Here is a 10,580-nt window from a genome sequence, read left to right as displayed (position 1 = left end):
ACTAGACTCCTACACGGGCTTCCCAGGTGGCACTCGTGCTAAAGAATTTGCCTGCCAATGCAGGAGACCTAAGAGTCATAGATTCAATCCCTGGTTCAGGAATATCCCCTAGAGGAGGGCACGGCAACCCACCCCAGGATTCTCACCTGAAGAATCCCATGGACAAAGGAGCCTGGTGGACTATGGTCCACAGGGTTGCAGAGAGTCAACATGACTGAAGCGACTTAGCAGGCGGGCAGGCTCCTTCAGGGATGGAGGCGAAAGGGCGCCAGAAAGTCAGCCCCTGCAGAAGTCCCAGTGTTCCTACTTCTCCAGAGACTCTGACAGAATAACCATGGCAGCAACAGGGATGAGCTGCCCAAATCGGCAACAACCCCCAAGGCGGTTTGAAGGGTATCAGATCCTAGAGAAATACTAATGAGACGCAATAGGGGAAGTGACCCACATGTATCTGGGGAAAACCAAAATGTTCCCCTTATCAAGACAGGCCAGGCATATCCCTACGGATAGGACATGGACAGGACCTAGGACATGGATCCTAACAGCACAGTTCAAGAGCCAAGGAGAATCACACATTTATAACACTGACACAAAGGAGTTAACACCATCCCTATTAATCATGCATGTTGTCATAGATAAGCTGGAGTCTACCCATCTCCAAGCACCAGGGAAGGGAATCTTCACTTGGCTAACTGCCTGGTGGAAACTGAGTATGGGAGTGAACTTTATGAAGACACATACTTTAAAAAGTCAAAGCCATCTAGGGGCAATTCTAATACACTGCCTATTACAGGACTTCAATGAAGAGAGATAGAGAAAAGGAAGAAGAGAATCACAAACAATATCCACTCTATTATGTGGACACATTAAGGGGATCACATTATTTCACAACGAGCAATTGTTTTTCCACTACAACTACTAGTAACTCTTGCTTCTGCCTCCTAACGGATGGATGCATAGACTGAGACTGGATTAGGAACCAGTAAGGTCTGACTATCATTTTTAAAACGAATTTACAATAACATCGTACTGGCTTGCTGTTTAATTCCACTTGTTAAGCAGACCCAGACAAGGGGATCCCCTCGACGGAGGAAAACACATCTTTTTAGATGGAGGGCAGAGACTCAAAAATAAGAAAATGCTTCATGAGTTCACTTTTCCCCCCAGCACTATGAACTATGCATATTTTAGCACATTTTAGAAGGAAAAGGAGACAAAATAAAAATTAGCAACCCAACACACACCTATGAAACTCTATGTCTGGAGAGCAGGGGCAGGGAGGAGAACTGCACAGACATCTGGCCTCACCTGTAAGGCTGCCAAACCACTGTATTCTGAAGCTATTCAACAGCTTTCTAAAGAAGAAACCAAAAAAAAAAATCCAACATGCCTGAACTGGGAGGCGGGAGAGCCTACTTGTAACTCAGCCCTTGTCAGACAAAATCCAGCAGCCTCAAAAGGTTCAATAGCCTTTTTATAAAGCTATTGTGTGGGTTAGTGCCTAAAAATAGTACAGTTCAGCAAGCAGATCACACGGAGGAATCACCTCTACACATTCAACTTCCAAACAATAGACAAAGCGGTGGAAAGAACACCAAATGCACTCGGGGGCAGTACAAGTCCCCGCGGCTGCCCCCCTCCCTGGGTTCCCCACCTCGGCTGAACACCCAGCAAGCCAATTTAGCCCAACAGCCTTTACAGGAAAATGGTGGTGGTTGGGGGGGGCTGGTGCTGAGGCCCCCATTTCTCTAATATTCACTGTCACCTTTACGTGTGTGCAGTCGCTCAGTCGTGTCTGGCTCTGTGACCCCATGGACTGTAGCCAGGCAGCTTCCTCTGTTCATAGGATTTTCCAGGCAGGAATACTGAGGTGGGTTGCCATTTCCTACTCGAGGGCATCTTCCCGACCCAGTGATTCAACCTGTGTCTCTCTGCATTTCCTACGCTGGAAGGCAGATTCTTTACCACCGCACCACCTGTCACCTTTCGGAGATCTTTTTTCCCCCACATAAACAGGAAAGTAAGGACCACATCATAGCGATTATTGCCTGTACTGCTTTCACAGTCCCTTACACTAAAGCAGAGTTCTCAGTCTTCCCCTGGGGAAGTTCTGAAAGATATAGATAGCAGAAATTTAGTTTCCAACTCAGTTTTTAAGTATCAGTGTTAAATACCTCACAATTTTAAAAGCTTCTCTGATGAGGCTAAGAACCACTGCTTAAGACAACAAAGTTTTTATGCCAAGTCAGGTCCATTGCCCGCCAGGCTCCTCTGTCCATGGGATTTCCCAGGCAAGAATACTGGAGTGGGTTGCCATTTCCTTCTCCAGGGGATCTTCCCAACCCAGGGATTGAACCCGTGTCTCCTGCATTAGCAGGCATATTCTTTACCACTCAGACACCAGGGAAGCCAGTCAAGGTGAGGGGAAGCCAACAGAAACCTAGAGGGTGGGGGTAAGTGTGATCCCCAAACTGGGCTCACCTCTTGGTGGGTACAGACACAATCAAGTCAAAGCATGGGAGAAGGAAGGATTTATAATTACTCACAAGAAGTAAAGAGAACACTGGGATCCTTCCCAAACCAGTGTCTCCCTGAAGAGAAAATTTGAGAAATTTTAAGCCAAGGGTACATGCAAGTTCATGAAGGGGCTTGAGTAGAGGAGAATTCAGCATAGAATTGGGGGCAAAAGTCAACAGAGTCCAAGCTTTAACTGACTGAAGTCTGAAGGGTCAGCATCAGCATTCCACCCTCCAACTGGATGGGCCTTAGTTTCTGCAGAACTCAAAGGTGTAAGGAACCAGGACCCTGCCCCGGGGAGGACGACTGTTTCTTTTCTTTTTAAAAAATTTTATGTATTTGTTTTGGGCTGCGCTGGGTCTGCACTGCTGCGTGCAGGCTTTCCCTGGTTGTGACAAGCGGGCTCCTCATCGTGGTGGCTTCTCTGGTTGCCGAGCGCGGGCTCTTAAGCGGGCGGCCTCGGTGGTTTGGGCACACTGAGTGGCTCCACGGCATGTGGGATCCTCCAGGACCAGGAGTGGAACCCATGTCCCCTGCATTGTGAGGCAAATCCTTGAACACTGGACCAAGAGGGAAGTCCTACACGATTGTTTTCTGACTGCTCCTCCCTAGTTTCTGCATCTCCTCCCTTAATCACTGAGGTCTGTTCAAGGGCAAGCATTGTGGCCAGGCTTAGATCACAAAATAGGTTAGGCAAAAATGGGCACTCATGTCGAGAACTCTTTCTCCAGGGACCCCTAACCCATCTGCTTACATGAGCACCAGGAATGAAGCCTGCCAAGGAAGGGCCACCCAGAGGTCACGAGTGCTGCTCTTCCAGAAACCACTGCTGGACAGAATAAAAATCAAGGCACCACAGGCAGCTTCCAAAAACTCCGGTAAGATCGTGAGAAAATGAAAAAACTAAAATCCAAATTTTAATTCTCCTTAATCTCCGATTTTAATTTGGCATTTGCTTTCTTATTCCTTTCTCTCAATATATTTATAAAAAGGGGATTCTACAAGGGCTTCCTTGTGGCTCAGACCATAAAGAATCCACCTGCAGTGAAGGAAACACAGGTTCAATCCCTAGGTCTGGAAGATCTCCTGGAGGAGGGCATGGCAACCCACTCCGGTATTCTTGCCTGGAAAATCTCATGGACAGAGGAGCCTGGCGGGCTATGATCCATGGGGTCTCACACTGAGCAACAACAACCATAGAGTTTTATTGCGGGGATGATAAAGCTGAGAGGGGGAAAATAAATAATAGTGTTTTACAAAGGGACTTAAGTACATTTATCAGGTAAAATCAAAATGAAATTAATAAAATAGCTAGATCGGTTATAACAAACACTGCCTCTCTGAATTCAAATAAAAATTTTATGATAAGTTATCATCTCCATTTTGCCAATATCCAGACTGTGACACATAAAAGGTTAAGTGAATTGCCCAAGGTAATAAGACAGGAAAGAGCAGGGCACAACCTTTAAAAGAATGACCTAACCCAAGGAAACACAAACTGATTAGAACCAAGCAGGTCCAAGATGGCAGATGAGCTGACTCCCACTAGACCTAGAGCCTCAGTACATGCTCTCTGTAACCCATCAGCAAGCTAAGGGACACCCCATCGGTGCCATGACAGCTCTAAGGCCTGCCATAAAAGGGCAAAAAGTGAGTAGTGGCCCAACTGCTGGAAATCCCCACCCCTTCCTCAAAATAGCAGGAATACTTCCCCCATTCATTAGCCTATGAAATCAGCCACCCCTATAAAAACTGACAACCCCACGCCACTCTCACCTTCTGAGGTGGCCCACCTTTGTCTATGCAGTGTGTTTCCTCCCTGAATAAATCTTCTTTCACGTTAATACAGCTCACTCTTGAATTCGTTCCTGCACAAAGCCAAGAAACCACACTTGGCAGCCGTCCGAGGGACTCTGACATGGCCTGGGACCTGACCATCCTCCTGACCCACTCTCTTTTCAGCAACAGTGACATTAAGTTAATAATCTCACCACCTGGAGAGTAAACCCTGTTATTGTCCAACCTTAAAATGAAGGTTCTTTAATGTTCTTGTCACTAAACTATGTTTTTCCATTTTCCAGATGTTTGTCTGCAAATACATGGGACTTGGTTCAGGCAACTGAGAGCTCGACTCTCCTGAAGTGTCTGGGTCACCTCTGTCCTTGGAGTACTCTCAGCGGCACGGTGGGAAGACGACCTCAGAGCTGCTCCCACTGAAGGAAAGAGAAGCTTGAAACAGAAAGGGTTGGCAGCTGCCTCTATACATTGAGGAGAAGACAGAATCGAGGAATCTGATTTTTACAATGTGTTTAGGGGCTTCTCTGGTGGTCCAGTGTTTAAGAATCCACCTTCCAGTGCAAGGGACATAGGTTCAATCCCTGGTCAGGGAACCAAGATCCCATATGCCGCACAGGGCAGCTAAGCCTGCACGCCACAACTAGAGAAGCCAGAGCATCACAACTAGAGAGAAGCTTCAGTGCCACAGCAGCCAAAAAAAAAAACATGTTCACATTTGTTAGCAGGTTATTAAATACAGATACTTGGGACATTTCACCAAACGGGTGGACTCTACTCCTTTCTCTAAACAACCTTCCAGAAGGGAAGGCTGCTATGCCTTGACTCCTACTGTGTCTCAAGGTGTAAAGGGGACAAAGGAGCCTCATCTACAGCCTCCCAGGTCATAGAAAATGCAGGGCAGGAGGACTGCAGAATTTGGAGTGATTCTCAGAGGGGACACTTGCTTTGCTTCTCTGCTTCTATCAGACACTCAACTAATTACCAGGGAAAGTTGTTTTTATCAAGGAAAAACAATATTTTACTTCAGAATCCAGATCTTAACACCATCCACTGTTCCAATGTGGAACGCTTCCATTGAAATCTTCCACTGATATTTTCTCCAAAGAGTAATGTTTAATGAAAGCAAAGGAGGTGGTCCAGTGGTGAAGAATTCACCTTACGATGCAGGGGATGTGAGTTCGATCCCTGGTCAAGGAACTAAGATCCCACACCTAGCCTGTGAGCCACAGCTAGAGAGAAGCTTGTGTGCCACAAACAAGACCAGACACCGCCAAATAAATAAATTTAAAAAAAATTTTTTTAATAAACAACGGAAAGAAAACTTACAAAACTACATGTTCTCTAAAAAAGCTGTGTTGACTCTCAGGTTCCTGAACCAAGATGGGTGTGAGCAGCCTGTCACCAAGGGAATGCAGTCTTTACAGCACAGAACTGTGGGCGTTTTATGAATGGTAACGCTGCAGATAGCATACACAATGTCTGACATAACACATTTTAAATATTTCCCAATGATAATCCCTAATACGCTGATATTCATAATGGTCACATTCACCCTTCAGAAATCGTGCCAAATTATCATTTAAACTGAGAAGCCACCAAAACACCAACAAAGCTGTCAAAGATCTACTACTCATAACCCTTAAGGACAAGTGTGTTTTAAGAGGCTTGATACAAGTAGGTCTTCAGGCTGTGGGTGGGTCATTCACTCAGCATTCACTGCAGTTTCAGAATATGCAGTAATTGTTCAATGTCATCCCACCACACATCCTTAAAGTGATGTTAGGATTCCATGCGGTTTTACACAGTATCAGTAGGCTTATCTTTATGGATGATCAATATATGGCCATCTTATCAATCTGATTGTACAAACTCTTCTTTCTGTTCTTCTCATAGCTGCCTGCAGAAGAGATCACATTGGGACATCTCTATAAGACTAATGGGATGACTCAGCCTTCAACTGGACACCCTTCCCTGGGGCCACGGTCATAGTGAGTTGGGACAGCTCAGGTCCTCAGGGCTCCATAAATGGCTAGTTCTGTGACCTTGAACAAACCATTTTGCTCCCTTGGACCCAGTTCCCTTATTTCTACAAGGGGAATGGTAATACCTACTTCAGTGCTGTTGGAACATGAAATGAGTACTCAACAGTACCTACCATACAGTAAAGAGAAAGCAGATAAAGCTGCAATAATGTACAACCATAATTATTAGAAGAAAAAGGGAATGGGCTGCAGATACAGTAAGACTATTTGATCATGAAGTCCCCCTCATGTGATCAAATTGATCAGAATTACATTTTAGGGGGGAAAAAATCATTTGTAATATAATGGGCACACTGTCACGTAGTCAACCAGACAGAAATTAATGGGAAGAACAAGAAACTGGAAAAGAGAGAAAAGAAAGAAATCCCTAGTTGTGTCATTTCGTCCGTTAAAAAAAATAGTTCCAAGGGGCTTCCCTGGTGGCTCAGTGGTGCCTGCCAAGGCAGGAGACGTGGGTTTGATCCCCGCTCCGGGAAGATCCCACACGCTGCAGAGCGACTACACGTGCGCCACCACTACCGGGCTTGTGCTCCAGAGCCGGGGGGCTGCCACGACTGAGCCCGTGTGCGTGTGCCGCAACTGCTCAAGTCCACACACCCTAGAGTCTGTGCTGCACCGCAGGAGAACCCACCACTGAGCGGCCCGCACACTGACTAGTGAGTGCCCCCACGCTGCAGCAACTGCAGAAAAACCCAGGCAGCAACAAAGACCCACCACAGCCAGAAATTACTTACTTAATTGACTGATTTTTTTTTTAAGAAAAAGAATTCCTAGTACAAAGCAGGATTGGTTTTGTGTTTTCAATCTGATTACACTGACCAGTCCATGAGAAACCAAGGTATTAGACCTATCAAATTAAGGACCAAATCCTATTCTGGTCAAGCCATCACTTGAAAACAAGTGATGGGTTCAGGGAAAACAGAAAACTAATAAGCGTTCTCCCAGGCTTGGGAAGAGGAGGCCAGGAACCAGTAGGACTGTCCTGGGATACAGCAGAAAGGCATCTTACGTGGGGGACTTTGACTCGCCTGCCTTAAGCCCTTGGAGACCTCACCAAATTCTCATAATCTCTGGGTCCCATGAAATCTCTCAAATCCTCTCTTTCTGCACATCCTTTTTTTTCTTTGCTGTGAATAAAGTACACCAAAATGGACATGTCTAAATGCATTCATTTGTCCACTGAAATGTGTGTATTAAGTGCCCAGGACATGCCAGGCATCGTGGAGGGGTCATCTCAGCTCACTAGCATTATCTCAGCATCTGATGCCTACAGGATGTGAGCCCTGTATTAGAGCTACTTGTATATACTTTTTTCCTTCCCGTTAAGATTGTAAACTCTTGAAAGGGAAGGGCTGCATTTTAATCATCTTCTTCCCCTTGGCACTTACCAGAGGGTTCCACTTATAGAAAGTATCTAATAAGCAATTACTGAACCCAACCCCGCTCCAGGACACGTATAACCGGAGGATCCAGGGTTTCTCTCCCCTTAGGTCTTCAGATTTTAAGACTGTCTCCCTGAGGTGGGTCAGCCTTTCTAAGTCTGGCTGCTAGTGGCATATAAATGTTTTTAAACATAATCTGGAAAATGTTAATGCCCCTTTAACTTTCATGAATATAGGAGCAAAAAAGACGAACCTGAGGATGAGATTAGTCTTCCATATAAGCTAATGCATTTCCTGATGCCCAAGCAGCACAGTCTCCACCTCACTCTTGACATCTGGGTCCTGACAACATATGGTATTGTTGCTGCCGTCAGCAAGCAAATGACCCCCGCCCCCACACCCCACACTCAATGGTGCTGTTTCCTAATAGATCAAATTCAGAAACTAGGCTTTTGACTCAGAAACTTGGGCAAGACCATGAGGAACTTAACAGTCTGAGAATATTTTAAGTAAATGGAGACAAATGATGGTCGCTCTGGACGTCCATGGAGTCCTAGAATTCTATTGACCTTAACAAAACTGGCCAAAAAGAAAAAAGGACAGGCTCACAAGGAAGCCTAGCACCACCCTGACAATATTTATTTTCCTTCCAGAAAGGCAGGAGGTTGAATGTGAAGCTGAGAGCAGAGAAAGGAAGAACAAGATAATAGTCCAGGCATCAAAACAGCTGCTTTCTGATAAGAAGACGCCAAAGGAGTTAAAAATCTTTTACTAGAAATCTGAAGGACGAATGAAATGCACACCACTATCACACCATGGTACCGGCTGTCTCGGAGAATTTTATTCATCTTCGTAAGAATAACAATTTGGAGCTCAGCCCAAATTTTTCTAAGTAATCCCTTAATGATCATAATTGACTTATCCCACATAACAAGTCTTCTAATCCTCTGATAAACAGGCTTCTAAGCCTGGATGAGGGTTAAATAAGTCCTAACTTCATCAATGTGAAACGAGGACATGGAATGATAAAATGATCTATACAGGATTATGCAACCCTTCCCTTGTGGCTCAGCAGTAAAGAGTCTGCCTGCAATGCAGGAGATGCAGGTTCTATCCCTGGGTCGGGAAGGTCCCCTGGAGAAGGAAACGGCAACCCACTCTAATATTCTAGCCTGGAAAATTCCATGGACAGAGGAGCTTGGCAGGCTACAGTCCATGGGGTTGCAAAAGAGTTAGACACGACTTAGCAACAGAACAACAGCAAAGCAGCTCATCAATTACAATGTTCTCATTACACATAAATGTGTGAGAATAAAAGGCTTTGCAGAAGAGAAAAGAAAGAATCAAAATAAATGAACTCCACTCATATTTTTTTTAAACAACAGGTTTGTTGAATAGATTTTGATGTTGCCTTGAATTGGGTATAATGATAACCCATGTTAAAACAACCCTATGAGGATTTCAACACAGACTTTTCTAACTGCATCCACATGATAGCTGAATAGCTGAAAGAAAGGAAGGAAGGAAAAGGAAAGAAGAAGTGAAGAAGGAAGGAAAGAAAACTAATAATTGGAACTTGCAAGAGACTCCTCCTGAGGCCCCCAATGTAGGCAACTCCAAACCAAAGAGGCTTCTCAGAGGAATGCTCACCCCTGTCTGCTGTACGTGTGTGCTAAGTCGCTTCAGTCATGTCTGAGTCTTTGCTACCCCTTGGACTATAGCCCACCAGGCTCCTCTGTTCATGGAATTCTCCAGGCAGGAATACTGGAGTGGGTTGCCATGCTCTCCTCCAGGGGATCTTCCTGACCCAGGGACTGAACCTGAGTCTCATGTCTCCTATGTCTCCTGCAATGGCTGGTGGGTTCTTTACCACTGAGCCACCTGGGCAGTCCTGTCTGCCTGCCCAGGAGGAGGGACAAATCAGAACATTCAATCTGCAAGCCAAGGGGAACAGAAAGCATCTTTTTTGAAAAGCACACTTTCAAACCGGAAGCAGCTGTGGAGGTAAGGACGGCTTCGCAGGTCCGGCCTGCTGGCAGGCTTACCTGGCTGGGGTGGTGGGCTCCTGCTCACACGGCCAAGAGCAAGATCCTGCAAGAGAAGAAAGAGACCCAGCTCAGACTCACAGAGAAACTCCTGCTCTGAAGTTTTCAGAGTGTGATCTGAGGACCCTGGGCTTCCCAAGACCCTTCCAGAGGTTTGCAGGTCAAAGCCATTTTCAAATCCAAATCCAAAAGCCAAATTCAGAGCCAAACCAAAACCAGGACACAAAATATAGTGCAGTCTCCTAGAGGCAGACACATCATGGTGTAAAGAGAGGGGTATTTGGCTTATTTTCTGATGCCAGATATGTATGAGATTTGCAAAAAATCTAAAGGTCATCTGCTCACTGATGTCTCTTGTTTTGGAAAACAGTGATTTCATGAGACACATTATTTATAATAAAAAGTACAGGGCTTATTGCCATTTCAAATAAATTAAGAAATATTTTTAAATGTCTTGACTTTAGTTCCAATACTGTGAGTATCAGTAGAGATAAGTATAAATAGAGATAAGATTTTGATTGTGTAATCAAAAGCTCCTTGGGATCCTGAGTCTTTTTTGTTTTTTTTTTTTTTATTGTTTCATTTTCCCTGAGTCATTTTTAAGGGTAAAGGGGGCCTAGGACCAAAACTTTGAGAACTGCTGCTCCAGGTGGCTATTTTGGTGCCAACTTCTATTAAACAACAGGTTTCCCTAGTGGCTCGGATGCCTGCAATGCAGGAGACCCCAGTTCGATCTCTGGGTCAGGAAGATCCCCCTAAAGAAGGAGGTGGAAACCCACTCCAGTATTGTTGCCTGG

At 45.2% G+C, this 10,580-nt stretch overlaps 1 protein-coding gene across 1 annotated transcript in view; it reads right to left on the bottom strand.

Moving 5' to 3' along the window:
- SIPA1L2 (signal-induced proliferation-associated 1 like 2) overlaps positions 1–10,330 on the bottom strand; it is a 182,007-nt gene extending 171,677 nt beyond the window's left edge. The window contains exon 1 of the mRNA XM_010838598.1: positions 9,784–10,330. The gene's annotated coding sequence lies outside the window, so the exon portion shown is untranslated. The remainder of the gene's footprint in view (positions 1–9,783) is intronic.
- Positions 10,331–10,580: the final 250 nt, after the last annotated feature.

The sequence above is a fragment of the Bison bison genome, unplaced genomic scaffold (assembly GCF_000754665.1).
Source record: "Bison bison bison isolate TAMUID 2011002044 unplaced genomic scaffold, Bison_UMD1.0 scf7180017864099, whole genome shotgun sequence".
In the NCBI taxonomy this organism is placed as follows: Eukaryota; Metazoa; Chordata; class Mammalia; order Artiodactyla; family Bovidae; genus Bison; species Bison bison.
The sequence above is the reverse complement of the archived record's forward strand: the minus strand, read 5'-3'. Positions and strand labels throughout refer to the sequence as shown.